At 40.1% G+C, this 18817-nt stretch overlaps 1 protein-coding gene across 1 annotated transcript in view; it reads left to right on the forward strand.

The window, feature by feature from the left end:
• Positions 1–2091: 2091 nt before the first annotated feature.
• The window catches only part of CACNG8 (calcium voltage-gated channel auxiliary subunit gamma 8), a 169440-nt gene continuing 152714 nt past the window's right edge, over positions 2092–18817 (forward strand). The window contains exon 1 of the mRNA XM_082273920.1: positions 2092–2278. The gene's annotated coding sequence lies outside the window, so the exon portion shown is untranslated. The remainder of the gene's footprint in view (positions 2279–18817) is intronic.

The raw sequence follows: 18817 nt of genomic DNA on the forward strand, positions 1-18817 counted from the left end.
AAGGCAGGGCATACATGATTCATTTTTTTTTTCATTCCACCAGAGGGTGAAATGAAAAAAATAAAGGGAACTGATTCCCCCGTCCACACATTAACTGTGGATGGGAGAATCTCTGGTGCTGGACTATTGTACTCTGCCGATGGGGAGCAGAATGAATTCATGAACGTTGCCAGCAATAAGTCAGTGGCATTGATTGTTTGGGAAAAACTCGATAGGCTGGTTGTCCAGGAGTCAATCGATAGATTAACTTGTGTACTGTACAACCAGCAAGCCCATACAACAATCGAAAATCAGCCAGGCCTTTCTGTGCTGGCTGAATATCAATCCATGTATGGCTGGCTTAAGACTCTTATATGAAGATTAAACATTTACACAAACTCAAGCCCCATATATTGCTCTATCTATCTATCTATCTATCTATCTATCTATCTATCTATCTATCTATCTATCTATCTATCTATCTATCTATCTATCTATCTATCTATCTATCTATCTATCTATCTATCTATCTATCTATCTATCTATCTATCTATCTATCTATCTATCTATCTATCTATCTATCTATCTATCTATCTATCTATCTATCTATCTATCTATCTATCTATCTATCTATCTATCTATCTATCTATCTATCTATCTATCTATCTATCTATCTATCTATCTATCTATCTATCTATCTATCTATCTATCTATCTATCTATCTATCTATCTATCTATCTATCTATCTATCTATCTATCTATCTATCTATCTATCTATCTATCTATCTATCTATCTATCTATCTATCTATCTATCTATCTATCTATCTATCTATCTATCTATCTATCTATCTATCTATCTATCTATCTATCTATCTATCTATCTATCTATCTATCTATCTATCTATCTATCTATCTATCTATCTATCTATCTATCTATCTATCTATCTATCTATCTATCTATCTATCTATCTATCTATCTATCTATCTATCTATCTATCTATCTATCTATCTATCTATCTATCTATCTATCTATCTATCTATGCTCTGTGTACACTCTGATGCCAGTTTCCAGCATTTTATGTTATGGAGAAATGTATAAAACACAGTATTCCATTGCAACCTATGTGCAAGTTTGAATTTTTCTGGAGCTGATGAGGTGAATTTGGGTGGTTACTGTGGGCTGCAGCACAATGTATATCATCAAAGCTCCTTGCATGTCATTTCAATAATTTTAATAGTAGTTCTATAACTCCCATAAAAATGACCTTTTTAGGTCTTGCTGTGGAAGCCCACCCTCTGTGATTAGAAACAGGTTTGCAAACATGTGTATGGGAACCACTTTATCCATGTAAATGATTTTATCACAAGACTATTGAAGATGAGCATCTCACGTTGCCATGGAGACCCTGAGAGCTGGAATAGGGAGAAAAGGCCTGGCTACGGCACATTCGTATATTCCAGCAGAATTAACCAAAGTGAATGACTACAAGCAATTTAGCCATATGCTGATCCCTTCCTCGGGGACACTGCAAATACGCACTACGACCTAGGATTACTTACCTATCGCCATTTCTATAGACCTCTTTGATGAATTATTTGCATCCTTTGCTGTGTGTGTGATCATCATTCACAACATTAGTGCTACCAGTTCTAAATTCCTCCTCTCCTGCCTGTGGTCCTCTCTTCAGCATCCTCCCTGCTTTCCTAATAGAACATCCTTCCTACAGATTCATGGACCAGCCTGGCTGTGCTTCATTTTCGTATCCAAAAATATGAATATTATAATATAGATGGTGAGAAAAGAACCACATTTCCCTTTATTTTATCACTGATTTTAGGGATCACTGCTGAGCTTTCTGATCCATGGTAAATCCTTTCCCAGAAGACCCCTATTTTTTTTCTCACCTTCTCTTTATTGCTATCCCTCCGTTCAATCCATATTAAACCGACGTCTATACCTCTTTGTCCCACTATTTTCCTTCTGCTTTTCTTCCCCCTCCCCCACCTCAATCCCAATGCTGTGTACATGCTCTCGCCTCATTCTCTCTCTCTCCCTCCATCTCTCCCCTTTTCTCTCGTGTACTTTTTTCACAGTGGTTTCTCCCAGTGACATAATAACAGGATGCTGAAGTCTTTCTCCTTTTCTGCAAAATATCCCCTCTTAAAATAAATGCCATTCCACAGAACCTTCCAGGGCATGAGAGAAGCTAATACATCCAGGGATTTATATGAGCATCTCCTGATCATCCTATAGACACACAGACATACATTCTCATCCAAGCACACGATTTAAGCAAGGTAAGAGCATCATTCTAGCAACATGGTAGCTAGCTACAGGATCAGATTTTTTCAGCTGTGCAGCACTTTCTATGTGTATTACCCAATTTCATTAATGCATATAATACCCAATATTTCCAATCATAATTATTTAGATGTGTCTATCTGTACACAGTGCCTTTTTAGAAAAAAAAATTGTTGCATGACTATCAGTTTTTTTTTTCTCCTAGCCCATCTGTAATCAGCGGTCATAGAATTTTGGAAAATGCAACAGATACTTAGTAACATGCTTAACAATTGGCTTTATCTGGATTTTCAAAAGGGATTGAACAAATGCTGGCAATTAGCAAACTGGTTTTCTAATGCTATCTGCTAAAGAGGGACAGATGGTTATTTTTTATTTTACATGGATATCATTTAGTTTTAATGTGCCTCTGTATCAGCTGGTGATGTATGACATATAGTGAAAGGCTGATTAGCAAGTGGTGCTAAATGAATAATTACAGTTGTGCGGTTAGGAGTTTGGATGGCAAAAGGGAAAACGTAATACATATATATATATATATATATATCCAATGAACGTATGTACCTAATTTATTTACCTTTATGTCATATATATGATATTGGGATATGATCACTCCAACAGAAATGTGCATATATATTTATATTTGCTGGTATCTATCTATCTATCTATCTATCTATCTATCTATCTATCTATCTATCTATCTATCTATCTATCTATCTATCTATCTATCTATCTATCTATCTATCTATCTATCTATCTATCTATCTATCTATCTATCTATCTATCTATCTATCTATCTATCTATCTATCTATCTATCTATCTATCTATCTATCTATCTATCTATCTATCTATCTATCTATCTATCTATCTATCTATCTATCTATCTATCTATCTATCTATCTATCTATCTATCTATCTATCTATCTATCTATCTATCTATCTATCTATCTATCTATCTATCTATCTATCTATCTATCTATCTATCTATCTATCTATCTATCTATCTATCTATCTATCTATCTATCTATCTATCTATCTATCTATCTATCTATCGCCTTTTTTGTTTTTCTATGCATTCATAGAATGTGCAGCGGTCTGTTTGACTTAGTAATGCCCATACATTATACATGCTTATGCCATGCTAGACAAAATGTAGCACAGATGTGTATTATGCAAGTGAATTTGACTTGCCTGTGCACTGGTCCCTAAAAAGATATATATTACTTAGATGAATGTCTTCTAGAAAGGGAGAGGGTTCAGGAAGCCGTTTTGTTTTATTTCCGTTGTCCTTTCCCTCCTCCCAGCTAGTGGTGTTTGAAATACTGACATGATCTTTATCGTTCCATAAAATGTACATGTGAAGTAGAAGTGCCCTCTCCAGCCCTTCAGCAGGTTGTGGGCAGGTGGCCACTGAGCTAACGCTAACAGACCGGGAATTTTACTTCCCACAGCAAGACTGGAGGTATTAGGTGAGCTGTTTTTGCTCTGTGGGTGGCTGTGCATAACTAATTAGGTCTTATAGATCTGTTCATATAGTTTGTGCCATGGTATGGTGTTTAAAGCCCATTTTTTTTTAAATTCTTTTGCCATAACATGGATAAAGAGTTATGGTAATGCTGTATGACTGGTTGTAATGAAAGACTATATTGATAGATTATAACAAACTACAGCTTATCATAGAAAATGGAGTGTTCTTCTCTTAATTTTAGGTTACATCCATAACTCCCCGTCATTTCATATGTGCTCTTGCTGGTAATCTAACTTAATTTCATATTTACGTATTAAAATTGCCTCGACCACAATGTGACATCTACCCTTTCAGATCAATCTCATTAACAGGAAGATCAACAAATAGGCCTTTTAAAATCCAGAGGGAACGTTAACTCTTGTTGCCTACAATGCCTCGCTTAATGATAAAGTGCAGCCCCCTGCAGGATATCAAGTGTTAATGAGGTCATATTTCACACTGGCGCCTCATAACTCATTGTTGGTGCTATGGAATTGTTGTGCTTAGATAGCAGTAACTGGTTTCAGCCATGAAATATTTTGCCATGTCTTTTCATACTGTGAGGAGGAAAGGTGAACTATTCTAAGATGAATGCCCTAACCACTAAGCATCAATCAGTTAAATATTCTGTGCCCCATGTTGGCTGATTGTTCGTCTTATTTAAAGGATCAATCCAATCAAAATGGATATTTAAATTAGAGGTGGACAGTAGTGGGTTGAGTCATTCATTTTTATGTTTCCTGGGCCCTCCATCAACAAGATCTCCCGCTGGAGTTTCCGGCTCTGCTCTCACCGATCATGCAGTTTGATTCCTCCTACTGTAGCAGGATTGTCGTACTGTTATTTTCTCTGTTTTGTAAAATAAAGGAAATTCCAGCTGGGAAATTGAGACCCTTAATGACCACAGCAGGTGGGCTAACTTGAGAAGACAGGTACAGAGATCTGTCAGACCAATACACATTTCTGATTGCTTGATATAAGTTTCTACACCTGGGAATTCACTTTCTGTATTGAATAATGATGCCTTAATGATATAAAATTGGTACAAGATGTACATATCTACAAACAAGAGCAGCATACGATTTAAATAGAATGAAATTGTATTTATGAATCTATGGTACTGTACTATAAAAAGTGGTAATCATTTTACGCTCAAACTATTGCTATGCCACAGCAGTGATACTGATAACTCATAAGAAGACTTCCCATGAAAAGAAATAAAGGAGTTTTGTGAAGTATAAAGTAGGCTTATTTCAGATAAATACCGTACAGTCATTTTTGTGACTTTTCTTACAGTTTGTTTATGGTGTTACTTATTTACTGATATGTTAAGTTTGTAAGAGTCTTTTCTTATAATGTAGTTTTCATGTGTGTTTTGCTTGTTGTTAATTACTGTCATGTAATATCATCATTTACAGCATAAAATGTTGCCATTCAATGGATATTGTATATTGCAAAATACTAAAAGAAAATTCTACTTACTTAAATATTTCAACAGCTACACAGATAGTGTCATATAGCATAGAGCAATTCATTGACAGGCATAGTCCCTAAATGGCCCCTGTGTGGGCCAACTATTGCCCAATTACAGACACTTTACTTGCCCATAGATAGGTCAGTTTTTTTCAATCAGCCAGAAGGTTGATCAAAATAAAATGAACAGATTCCCCCATTCACACAAGTGAGGTGGATTAAGGAATTATTCCCACTTTGCTATTGCATTCTGACAGAAGGGACTCCTCCACTGTCTGAATGCACAGATCAGAGCTGCAGCCAATTGTCTTTATGAGCTGACCGGATAAAAATTTCTAACATTTCCCTGCGAGAGAAGCTGATCAGTAATTCAAATTCTCTCAAAGCCATAGATGGATCAAAATTAGGCTTTTGCTGAGCTGGCCAATTTTCGATCCATCTATGGTCAGCTTTATTCATGATAGATAGACAAATAGATATATACTCTTAGCTTTCTTATTGGTTCTTAATATAAAACTGGTGTCAGACAGCGAACACTCCCATTATTTTCAGTCCAAATTGTGTTCAGAGGAATAGAGAGAAGCATCCAGCATGTCTCAGTAGAGCTCATACAGATGGTTTGTCCACTCTTGGTACAATCACAACACACACTATGCAGACTACCTAGCTCCAATAAAACACTTTTTAAAGCCATAAAAACATCAATTTTTGGTTGAGATGTGTTGAGCATTTCAACTTAACCTTAGTAAAAAGTAAATACTCCAGATTGACCTTCTGTCTATTTCAATGAATATTGAAAAGTGTCATGTTTTCACCTTTTATGTAAAGCAGGGGAATCCAATTGCTTCTGAGCATGGAGTGTGCTCCACAGACCTTGACATGAAGTGTTGTTGAACACACAGACTTGCTAGAAAGCATACAGAGGGCCTAGTTCTCTACTGCAAATGTAGGGAGTGCTGCAGGCCATCCAGCCATATGTGGCTTTGCAGCAGCCTTCCCCCTCTTACCACCACAGTTAAACCTGTAAATTACATCATTCATTAATATCTCAGTTATATATATAAGCAAAATCAGGAAAAAAGGGCATGTGGAGGGCTTAATATATTTGAGGATTTTTCTGTGTTTTGTGACTAGTGCCTTTTTTGAGCTGTATAACAAAGTTGAGGCTGATATAGTAGAACCGGAAAAATTAAAATGAGAACATTGGAGTCGTTTCCTATAAGAACAAATCAGGTTTCACCTTTCATTTTATATATTTGAAATGGTCTGTATAGACTGCAACTCCAGTTTATTCTTGTTTCCAGTTGTATCATTCCTATTTGTCACATACATGGAATATTTACACTATATCCATCTTTCAACTTAAATGTACCGACTTAGTAAATTTAAATTAAAACAAGCAGGGGAATAAGCAAATATCATACTGTACATAGAAATAAGGAGCAACCCAAACAATTAGCATATGTGAATTTCAACTGGGATCCATCAGAAGGAAACTTTTAAATTGAAATTCACAATTCAAAGTAGAAATCCAGACAAGCAACTGAGTTTGCATTTCTGTTTGGATGGTCTCATGCCTTATATAAACCTCACAACTTGCACAGCTGGACAGGCAACACACCATTTTGTAGCTTCCTGAGCATCTTAAGTAAGTTAAGGCTGTGATCACTTCAATCATCCAATCATATGTTAGAAAAAAAAAATCCTATTATTTTTTATTTCTCTTGCACATGATTGAGTATTCAAAATTAACACAGCTTCAATTATTTTAAGTTTGGAGAACCTTCACACAGTCCCTGCACCTACTCAATCAATCCAAATTAATCCAAATCATAACCTCTGTTCAAAGAGCAGCGAGATAAACCAAAAAACTGTAATTTGGAACTGAGGAAGTAGCAAAGCGATAATTTTGACTGTGCTGTGTGGCTGGAATGGGTAAACTGCAAGAGTGGATGAACAGAATTACAAAATTGCTGACAGTATGCCAAAAGTAAAAAAAAAAAAGGAATAATTATGATTACTGTGTGAGAAGGAGCCTTAGTATTTTAACTTGTTTCGCCATATCTGCTTTTAAGGTACCCTTATGTTTGCCTCTAAAAAGCGGGGTAATGTTTGAACATAATAAGATATATTAGTGCCTGTTAGCACATATGTAGGGACTGTATTCCCTAGTAGCGTTGGTACATTCTAGATCCATTCTCTTGCATTCTTCAAGGCCCTATATCATCAAGGAGTTTAGATAAAAATCCATAGGAACTCCTTTTTTTTGTTCTGATTGGTTTGTCACAAGGTGGTCATTTAAGCTTTTGGAAGGCAAAGAATCGAGGCTGGCAATATGTGAAAATCTATTACAGATAAAATAAAACAAGAGAATAGGTTAATAAAGACTATTTATACAGGATTGGACCACCCAAAAGTATGTCCGGTTTTGGTAGACATTTAAGTGTAAAACCATATTGTAATTTTTTTTACATCTCCCTAGGACTCTATTGGTGAGGTCTCCTTGGTTGAATTCCTGTGTATACTTGCTGTTGCCTTTATGAGGGGTTCCCATTTTTATGTTGACATTTTTATATACAATAAGTTATACTGAAACACCCAAAAATGGGCAGAAATGCCCCAATCCCCCAGGAGAACAGGAACAAGGTCAGTGATCATGACAGGGAGAATTTGTTATTGGAATATCCAGGACATAAAGGAAGCCAGTGCCTGCCTTAGCCCACTTTACTCCACCTATAACTGAATTACTACTGTTAGGTGGACAGTCCATCAAATATATGCTGCATTTATCACTGATAACATATTTAAAGCTGTAATTGGACTTGAATGGGGAACGACATTTAAAATGCACCAGTTGATGTGTGAATTTTAACAATACATATTATTTTAAAACTATGCCCTTGACTTGTCAGTATGATCACTCTTGGCTCAATTTCAGCTTGAACTTGTATGACTTCCCTAGAAAATGCAACATTCTCTCTACTTCCTCTGGTCAAACAGTTCCCCATTAATGTGTATCATGCAATGACTGATGGTCAATGTCTTTTAACATATAGTGAAGCTTGACCTATACCACCGAAACAGCTTCTGAAAGTTGTACCTTAACTGCACCCACTGTCTCCCATGCCTGTGTCAATAGATACATTGCACAAGAACTAAGGAATGCATTTGTGGATGCAGGTATGGCTTTGTCGAAAATTTCCAGGAAATCAGTGTTTTCACAGGCCCTTTAGGGGGCTTAGTAAAATAGTTAAATTTCATTGTACCTGCTTTCCTTTAATAGTGTCATTCCATACTTTTTGTCTAAAACATGTCCATTTTAGATGCAAAATATGCCTAAAACGTATCTTTTGGGTCTGGTTGGTAGTAGATGCCAAGCATTTTCAGGGACCCTAGTAGCAAAACAGACATGCAACAGTCAGCCATTCTGTCAATGTTTTTGCACAAAGAATCACAGTCTTGCTGTCCCCTTGAGCCTTAGTGAAAGAAAGCCCTAACTGTTGGAAATGTGCCATTTGAAATTGAGGGTTTTGGTTTATGCGTTTAAAAACAAAAAAAAATATTTTCAATTTAAATTTGCTAAATACATTCTAGATACATCGGAACAAAACATTTGCAAAGCAATATTGTTTGTTTTTATAGCAATATGCCACATCCTGAGCAGAAAGGCCAGTACCCTTCCAGCATATTGAGTTGGACTTTGAGATAGTTGGATGCCAGTCTGGCACTCCTAGAAAGGACAGGCAATAAGGATACTGCTCAGATTATTCACCAGGCATGCTCACAGTAGTACAGTGTGTGTGACTGGCACAAAAGGTTATAGGCATAAGGTTATGGCTTCAAGGTTCTTTTCTGAACTTGGTATTAAACTGTATTACTTTAATAAATCTGTCCATTTGGCCCCTGCAGATTAGACTGTTTTTGTATGTAGCACCCTACAGGTAGGTGCTAGGTAAACGTATAGTGGGCCTTGTCTGGCTAACAGCAGGGCTGTGATTTGTTTAGTCAGGGTGTCATGGTTTCCAGGTGTGCCTGCTGAAGGGGGAGTCTCTCCACTGGCTCCTGTGAGAGGCTTCTCATAGAGCAGTGGAGGAAACCCAATCAGGGGACACATCCAGGCTTGTAACTACCCCAGAAGGCAGATTATGCTGCAAAGGATTCTGGGAGTGGGTCTAAGTTTGGGGGTGGCGCATAACACGATGTCTTGGGCGGGAGCAGAGTCCCAGGAGGGAGAGGACGGCTGTCTCTCCTCCTGTCTGAGGAAGAGGATCTCGGGGTGTTGCCTGCAGATCCAGAGAGTGCTGAGCTTAGCTGAGGGGATCCGGTTTGCCGAGAACCTGCGGTGAGTCACAGGGGTTCAGTCCCAGGAAAGCCTACACAGGTCATGAGTACTGAGGATTGTCCCTGGGGGTCTGCCTGAAGTTACAGGGGACAACTCCGGTGGAGGTTTGGGGATCCAGTGCCAGCTAGTGGTGAAAGAGGGTACCTAGGTTGAGGACCCTGAAGTGACAGAGGGGGTACATAGTCAGTGGACCCTGAAGAGTTCAAGGTTAAAGGGGGCGCCTGCAGTTGGGCCCTGAATTGTACAGAGTGTGCCAGTTGGAAGTTGCAGCTTTTCAGAATCCTACAACATACTACCTCAAGCCAATGCAAGGTGGGAGGGAAGTATTCAGTGACTTTGCAGTACAGCAGTGTCAGCAGTTCTACAATTCACAGTCCTGGATCTTCTGGACTTCAAGTCGAGGATTCAGCACTTCTATTGAGTGACAGAGTGCTCTCAGAGTTAGTGAGTGTTGGCTGGCGCCGGCCAGCGTCATGGAAGCGCCAACGGGCATTTTTCAGGAACAAAGTCCCAAGTGTATATAATTGAAGCCTAAAGAAGTATCTCACTCATTCCCTTCTCCCATCCCCTTTAAATCAAATAAAACAACAAACAAAGATGCCAGAGTTGTCGATGTCTCAGTGCTCACACCCAGGGTAGCAGCTCACATGGGCTGGAGAGGTAACCGGCACCGATGGCAGACCCACATCAGGCCACAGGCCTGGAAATCCTGCTACATGTATCATTCGACAAGGCTACCTTTAGATATGGATTACTACACCTATGACTCCCAGTAGACATACAGTATAGCTGGATTTCCCATATATTTTTCTGTATGGAGAATGGAGCACAGAAAGCAGCATGACCAGACCTTGTAATGATAGTGGCTACAGGGCAAAGCTGAGAACCCTAGTGCAGTAATCATCATTGGGGTTGGTTTACTAAATCTGGAGAATGAAAAATCTTTTTCAGCTCTGCATGGAAACCAATCAGCTTCTAGGTTTTATTGTCAAAGATTAACTGAATAAGCTGACGTTAGAAGCTGATTGGCTACAAGGCACAACTGCACCAGATTTTGCACTCTCCAGTTTTAGTAAATTAACCCCATTGTGTTATATTTTAGAATAAACTGGCATGTAAAGTTTGAGGACATTAGTCCAACTTTTGTGTCGCTTGCCAAATAGATGTCTTACATTGATTTTACTGCATTTATCTGCTTGTGGCTTTTGGGAGACACTGTGAAGTATTATTATGTATTGTAAAAGTAGATGTTGTTCGTTATGTGGTTTGAATGTGAAACATTTTGGTTAGTGAATAGTTCAAATCCATACATACACTATATTACCAAAAGTGTTGGGACTCCTGCTGGGTTCAATATTGAGTTGGCCCACCCTTTGCAGCTTTAACAGCTACAACTCTTCTGGGAAGGCTGTCCACAAGGTTTAGGAGTGTGTCTATGGGAATGTTTGACCATTCTTCCAGAAGCGCATTTGTGAGGTAAGGCAATGATGTGGATGAGAAGCCCTGGCTCGCAGTCTCCACTCTGATTCATCCAAAAGGTGTTCAATTGGGTTGAGGTCAAGTTCCGCCACCCCAAACTTGCTCATCCATGTCTTTATGGACTTTGCTTTGTGCACTGGTGCGCAGTCATGTTGGAACTGGAAGGGGCTCCAAACTGTTTCCAAAAGTTGGGACAAGAATTTGTCCAAATTTTCTTTGTATGCAGACACCTAGGTCTTCCTTCACCTTGGCCAAGCCCAATCCCTAAAAAACAACCCCACACCATAATCCCCCCTCCATCAGATGATTTTGACTAGTGCACAAAACAAGGTCCATAAAGGCATGGATGAGCGAGTTTGGGGTGGAGGAACTTGCCTGGCCTGCACAGAGTCCTGACCTCAATACGATAGAACACCTTTGGGATGAATTAGAGCAGAGACTGCGAGCCAGGGCTTCTCATCCACATCATTGCCTTACCTCACAAATGCGCTTCTGGAAGAATGGTCAAACATTCCCATAGACACACTCCTAAACCTTGTGGACAGCCTTCCCAGAAGAGTTGAAGCTGTTAAAGCTGCAAAGGGTGGGCCAACTCAATATTGAACCCAGCAGGAGTCCCAACACTTTTGGTAATATAGTGTATGTATGGATTTGAACTATTCACTAACCAAAATGTTTCACATTCAAACCACATAACGAACAACATCTACTTTTACAATACATATTAATACTTCACAGTGTCTCCCAAAAGCCACAAGCAGATAAATGCAGTAAAATCAATGTAAGACATCTCTCTCTGCTCTAATTCATCCCAAAGGTGTTCTATCGTATTGAGGTCAGGACTCTGTGCAGGCCAGGCAAGTTCCTCCACCCCAAACTCGCTCATCCATGCCTTTATGGACCTTGTTTTGTGCACTAGTCAAAATCATCTGATGGAGGGGGGATTATGGTGTGGGGTTGTTTTTTAGGGATTGGGCTTGGCCAAGGTGAAGGAAGACCTAGGTGTCTGCATACAAAGAAAATTTGGACAAATTCTTGTCCCAACTTTTGGAAACAGTTTGGAGCCCCTTCCAGTTCCAACATGACTGCGCACCAGTGCACAAAGCAAAGTCCATAAAGACATGGATGAGCAAGTTTGGGGTGGCGGAACTTGACCTCAACCCAATTGAACACCTTTTGGATGAATCAGAGTGGAGACTGCGAGCCAGGCCTTCTCATCCTACATCAGTGCCTGACCTCACAAATGCGCTTCTGGAAGAATGGTCAAATATTCCCATAGACACACTCCTAAACCTATATTAATGAAAGACAAGCTCTGAGAAAGAGTATGCAAATGGGATATTGAAAATAATGGTATCCACAACCCAAATAATATGGTAAAGAAGAAAATCTATATCTTCTATATCTATATCTATCTATATTTTTTACCTATTCCATACATTTGTTAATTATATTTTTCATCACATTTTTTATCTATGTAGACCTAATACCACGGATCATTTTTCCTGAACATCCATATTAACCACCTGGCCTGTTTGTTTTGGGTTGCTCCCGTGCTCGCCCCGGGGGAATATCCTCACCTTATGATCCCTTGTCCGCCCCTACTGATCTGGGAGTGGTCAATTTGCAGGTGGGTCTTTTGGTTTTTGACCTATGCTCTTTCTCGTGACCTCCACATTTTCATGATCAATTATGTAAATTATATAATTTACCTCATTGTATTTCAATATATTTATTTTTCTTTCTTCTTTATTCTTTAGTAGCGTTTGTGATGTTAGGGCTAGTTCATGGGCATCAACGTCCACTACATGTAAACCTACCAGTTGCATTGCCTCTGGTCAGCATAGGTTCTGTGGGGGTTTGATTAATCACCCCTCTGTGTAGGAAACTATTTTTGCCTCTATGTATTTTGTTACTCCCAGTTCTCCTTTTTTATGTGATATCTGTATTACCATTGCCTGTGTTTTCAGGAATACAGTAATTTTTAACATATCTTGTCTATTTCAATAAAATTATTCTTTTATATGTATGTCTACTCAGATCTATTAGTCTGATGACGGTACCCATTTAAAAGTTCCCTTGCCCCCCCCCTTTTTTTCTTCTTTACCACATTCCTAAACCTTGTGGACAGCCTTCACAGAAGAGTTGAAGCTGTTATAGCTGCAATGGGTGGACCAACTCAATATTGAACCATACAGACTAAAGCCTCGTACACACGCAACGAATTTCCGCCGACTGGTCGTCCGTCTTTTGTCCAGAGTGGTGTCTGTTGTATGGAATGTGCTCTAGACTGCAAACGAATTTTCCCGCACGACAGAATTCTACTTCAGAAGTGACGTCATGTGTTGCATTGTTTTTTATGTGTTGTTTCATCTCTGAGCATGCCTAGTCTTGCTCATAAGATTTTTACCCATCGAAATCTGTATTGACTGCATGAAAATCGGACGTGTTTTGATGGAGGTCAAAAATTTTATAGCCTGCACACCAGGATTTTTTTGGCCGAAAAGTCGGAGTCGGTTGTCGAGAGCACCATACTAACAAGCCGAAAATCAGCAGATCGGTCGTCGGACGAAAATTCCTGGCCGCATTTCCACTCGTGTGTACGAGGCTTTAAGACTGGCATAGCATTAGGTTCATGAGCGCGTAAAGGCAAGCATCACAATACTTTTGGTAATATAGTGTAGTTCCAAAAAATCTCTGCATTGACCATTTTATATGAATGTATAGCCCAACAGTAGCCATAGTGCTACATATATAACGTATAACTAGGCCAACATATGCAATGCATGGAATAGATTGAAAGATCTGGATTCAAAAGAGGCAATATGATACTTTTATCAGAGCAGTAAAATGGAAAGAAACAAACAATCTTAAAGCGGTTGTAAACCGCAGCTAGTTTTAAAAACAAAACAAGAAAAAAAAAGCACCTGTAGGACAATGGCATAATGTGCCAGTATGCATCGCATACAAGCACATTATGAAATACTTACCTTAGAGCAAAGCCCTGCAGCGGCGCGCTGTCACTGCTGAGAGGGCTGACATCTTCCCCGGTCTTTGTCCCGGGTTCGCAGGCTCCGGCGATGTGAGTAGCCTGGAGCCGTGATGACGTCACTCCCTCACATGCATGCAGAAACCCTCAGTTCTGACCAGGTATGCAGGACCTTCAGAGCGCATGCGCCAGTGATGTCACTGGTTGCACCCAGAGTGAATATCTCCTAAATGGTGCATGTTTAGGAGATTGTCATTTTACCTTCAGGTAAACTTTATTAAAGGCTTACCTGTAGTTAAAAATCACAAAGCAGACTTTACTACTGCTTTAAAGTGCACTAGATGCAATGTGTTAGGGTTTGAATGTGTATGGTGTGTGTGCGGGAGTAGCTTGATGCTGGCTTTTAATGAAAAATGTGTCCGTTTTAATGGTGGTGGTGGTTTATAGTTACTTTAGTATTGGTGCAGAAATTGGATCTTTTTTTTTTTATGACAACAAAGTGTTCATAGCATACAAAGTTTCTTGTTCTAGGATATTAGTGTGTTAATAGGTTTTCAAGTTTTTTGCACAGCATCTGTGTGGAAGTTTTTTTTTTTCTTTAGAATGGGATTAGCGTGCAGTTGTAGAACCATGTTACAAATATTCTAAAAAATTGAAAGAAGAAGCCTTTTTTTTAATATTGCATATATAGCATAGTATAACTAGGTCAATATATACAATTCATAGAAGAGATTTAAACATTAGAACTCAACAAAGGTGAAGATAAGCTTTTTGGTGCTCCATTTCAAAATGTGAACAATATTTCAATGCAGTTAAATGGGAAGAAACAACCAATTTTAAAGTGCACCAGTGCCCAGAATAAATTAAAGCTTTTACATATGGATAACAAGCAGTAAAAGAGCTTTGGAAAAAGCCTTCACTAATGTCTGTAGCTGCAGGTGTTTTGGAGTTATTAATTTTCAAAAATCACAACAGAGGCTCTGAAGATGGATTTCAATCAGTTTCTTGCTGGTTGCAGCACCCACTGTCTGTTTACTTCAGAACGCTAGCAGGCTGCTGGAAATAGGTGACTTCTTTTATATTGTAGATATAAATATATATATACTGCATAGTAGTAATAGTAGCAGTAAGAGCTGCTGGTGAATTGGGATCCCTCACTCTGCACAGCCAGGCACACCAAACAAAGTCAGTAAACAGTCCAGTGCTTGTGTTTATGTTTTATAGAGGGGATAAAACTTGGATAGAGATTGGGGAGATCATGGGATACCCATCCAACTTCAGACAACTTCAGGTACAAATCTTGCTATGTGCAGCTATATAGACTCCTCTCTTCCTCCAGCACTCACTTGCTTGCAGAAAACACAGACTCACCTGGGACACCTTCAGTGAATCTGGCAAAGCACTCAGCCAGATCAAAGCAAAAGCCCTTTAAAGGCAGGGACCATGGGCCCCTTTCGTGTGTAGAGAAAAAGTCCAGTGTCCAGTTACATCTTTGTGGCTACTGATTTCAGCAAAACCTCTTCAGGCACTGCCAGCACCCCTGGCTGCAGCGGCCCCTCTCATTAGCCCTCCTGGCTACTTCCCACAGTCCTCAAAGACTGCACACTTACTCACCCTGAAGAACTCCTGGATGTGCTGACTCTCTCCCGATGTCCTCACACTTGCTCCCATGCATCCAGGCAAGAACTCCTCAGTGTGTTGTAGAGATTCCCTCCAGCACCCAAGCCCCAGGTCTGAGGTCACACTTGCTCCTGTGCATCCAGGCAAGAACTCTTCTGTGTATTGTAGAAATTCCCTCCAGCACCCAAGCCCCAGGCCTTAGGTGGACCCCCCCTCAAGGGCCACCGACATCCCCCTTAGCACTCCCTCTCCATCTTCCACCTGACTGCCCCTTGCTGGCATGACCCCATTATTTAAGAGGTGTCTGCCCGCTGCCAGCCCACTTGTGGGGGATTGGCTGGGGCCCTCCTAAGCAGCTCCTCCTAACCTCCCACCCATTCTTCTGGAAGCTTCGACAAGGTTTCAGCAAGTAGGGGGAGATACCAGAGGTACTGCTTAATGAGTAATTCAGCTTCCATGAGTCACTCACCCTTAGCCAGATTCAACACAAACTTGGCTGCCAGCCAAGCGAAATTTACCCACACTAACAAAAACTATAGCTACAGCTAGTACACTAAGGTAGAGGAAGCTATATATACATACAATATATATATATATATATATATATATATATATATATATATATATATATACTGCTCAAAAAAATGAAAGGAACACTTTGAAAACAGAACAGATCTCAGTGGGAAAAAATATCAAGTAATGTGTTAGGAATGAAAAGACGCCACATCATTTGATGGAAATTAACATTATCAACTTCCAGGGGGCTAAATTCAAAGACACCTCAAAAATCAAAAAGAAAAAATGATGCAGCAGGTTAGTCCATTTTGCTGAAATTTCATTGCAACAACTCAAAATGGTGCTCGCTAGTTTGTATGGCCCCCACATGCTTGTATACAGGCCTGACAACTTGGGGGCATGCTCCTTAATGAGACAACGGATGGTGTGCTGGGGTATTTCCTCTCAGATCTGGACCAGGGCATCACTACGCTCCTGAACAGACTAAGGTGCAACCTGGCGGCATCGGGTGGACCTAAACATAATGTCCCAGAGGTGTTCTATTGGATTTAGGTCAGGCAAGCCTGAGGGCCATTCATTGGTATCAATTCCTTCATCCTCCAGGAATGATGTTACAGGCAGCATAACATTCACAGCCTCTCCAGACCCTTTCACGTCTGTCACATGTGCTCAGGGTGAACCTGCTCTTATCTGTGAAAAGCATAGGGCACCAGTGGCGTACCTGACATTTCTGGTGTTCAATGGCAAATGCCAATCGAACTCCATGGTGACAGGCAGTAAGCACTAGAGGACATTGAGCCCGCAGGCCACCCTCATAAAATCTGTTTCTGATTGGTCAGAGACATTCACACCAGTGCCCTGCTGGAGATCATTTAGTAGGGCTCAGGCAGTGCTCATTTTATTCCTCTATAGGGTCCAGGCATCGCCTCATGATACCAGTAGTGACACCGATCCTAGCCAAATGCAAAACTAGTGAAAAACAGTTATAAAAGATGAGTAGGGGAAGAAATGACAGTGGCCTCCACCTGTAAAACCTGTTTTGGTGATTGTCTCACTGTTGGCCATCTAGTGCACCTGTTATTATTTCATTATTATTTCATTAACACCAAAGCAGCTAAAACTGATTAACAACCCTCTGCACTACTTAACTGACCAGATCAATATCTCAGGAGTTTAATTGAATTGATGCTACACTTTGAATAAAAAGTGTTCCTTTAATTTTTTTGAGCAGTGTGTGTGTGTATATACATATATATATATATATATATATATATATATATATATACACACACACTAGACATAGTAAACTAGGAAAGGAGGTCCCCAATCTACCTGCCCTTTGGATGAGTGCTGCTCCCCCTTTAATTCTCAATGACTGGAGGTCCTTACGTGTATATACTGTATATATATATATATATATATATATATATATACAGTATCTCACAAAAGTGAGTACACCCCTCACATTTGTTAAATATGTTATTATATCTTTTCATGTGACAACACTGAAGAATGACACTTTGCTACAATGTAAAGTAGTGAGTGTACAGCTTGTATAACAGTGTTAATTTTCTGTCCCCTCAAATTAACTCAACATGCAGCCATTAATGTTTAAACCACTGGCAACAAAAGTGAGTACACCCCTAAGTGAAAATGTCCAAATTGGGCTCAATTAGCCATTTTCCCTCCCTGGTGTCATGTGACTCGTTAGTGTTACAAGATCTCAGGTGTGAATGGGGAGCAGGTGCGGTAAATTTGGTGTTATCACTCTTACTCTCTCATACTGGTCACTGGAAGTTCAACATGGCAAAGAACTCCCTGATGGGGTTGAGCGGACACCTAGATGTCCGTGTTCGACGGGTTCGGCCGAACTTTAAAAAAAAGTCCGGGTCCGTGTCCCGGACTTTTACCGAACTTTTCCCGGACACCGAACCCCATTGAAGTCAATGGGGACCCGAACTTTAAGGCACTAAAATGGCTCTAAAACACCAATGGAATGGGCTAGAGTGCTGCAAATGGCAGCAAAACGTAGTTAAGAGCATGGCAAGTGCTCTGCAAACAAATGTGGATAGGGAAATAACTTAAAACAACAAAAAAAAAAAACAGAAAAATAAAACAATGTTCTTCATCTCTGAAGGACGAGGCCCATATAGAGTAGGAGGGAGGTTGAGGTGGTGGTGGATGTGGCGGTGTCATAGGCGTGCGCACAGGGTGTGCCTGGTGTACCTGGGCACACCCTAATCACCTAGGGCACATAGCATTATCGCTCTGTTTGCCAGTGAGGAGATGGGAAAGATCTCCCTCGCACCTGCTCTGCTCTATTTCTCTTTGCCAGCAGGGAGAGTAATGTATCGGGCCATGTACATGTAGGCAAACACATGCATGTGTATTTCAACTTTGGGGTGCACACCCTAATGCAATAGGCTGCGCACACCTATGGGCGGTGTAGGTGGAAGCGGCGGTGGAGGAGGACCAGGGCCGGATTAAGAGCATCATGGTCTTGGTGCTGAGGATTTTGAAGGGCCTTAAGGGCCGTGCCTTCGCATGCACCCAGAGGAGGAAGGGTGCAGCCATGCATGCCTAATTCAACATGGGATGCTGTCTCTGA

Source organism: Pelophylax lessonae (assembly GCF_965119305.1).
Source record: "Pelophylax lessonae genome assembly, chromosome: 12".
In the NCBI taxonomy this organism is placed as follows: domain Eukaryota; kingdom Metazoa; phylum Chordata; class Amphibia; order Anura; family Ranidae; genus Pelophylax; species Pelophylax lessonae.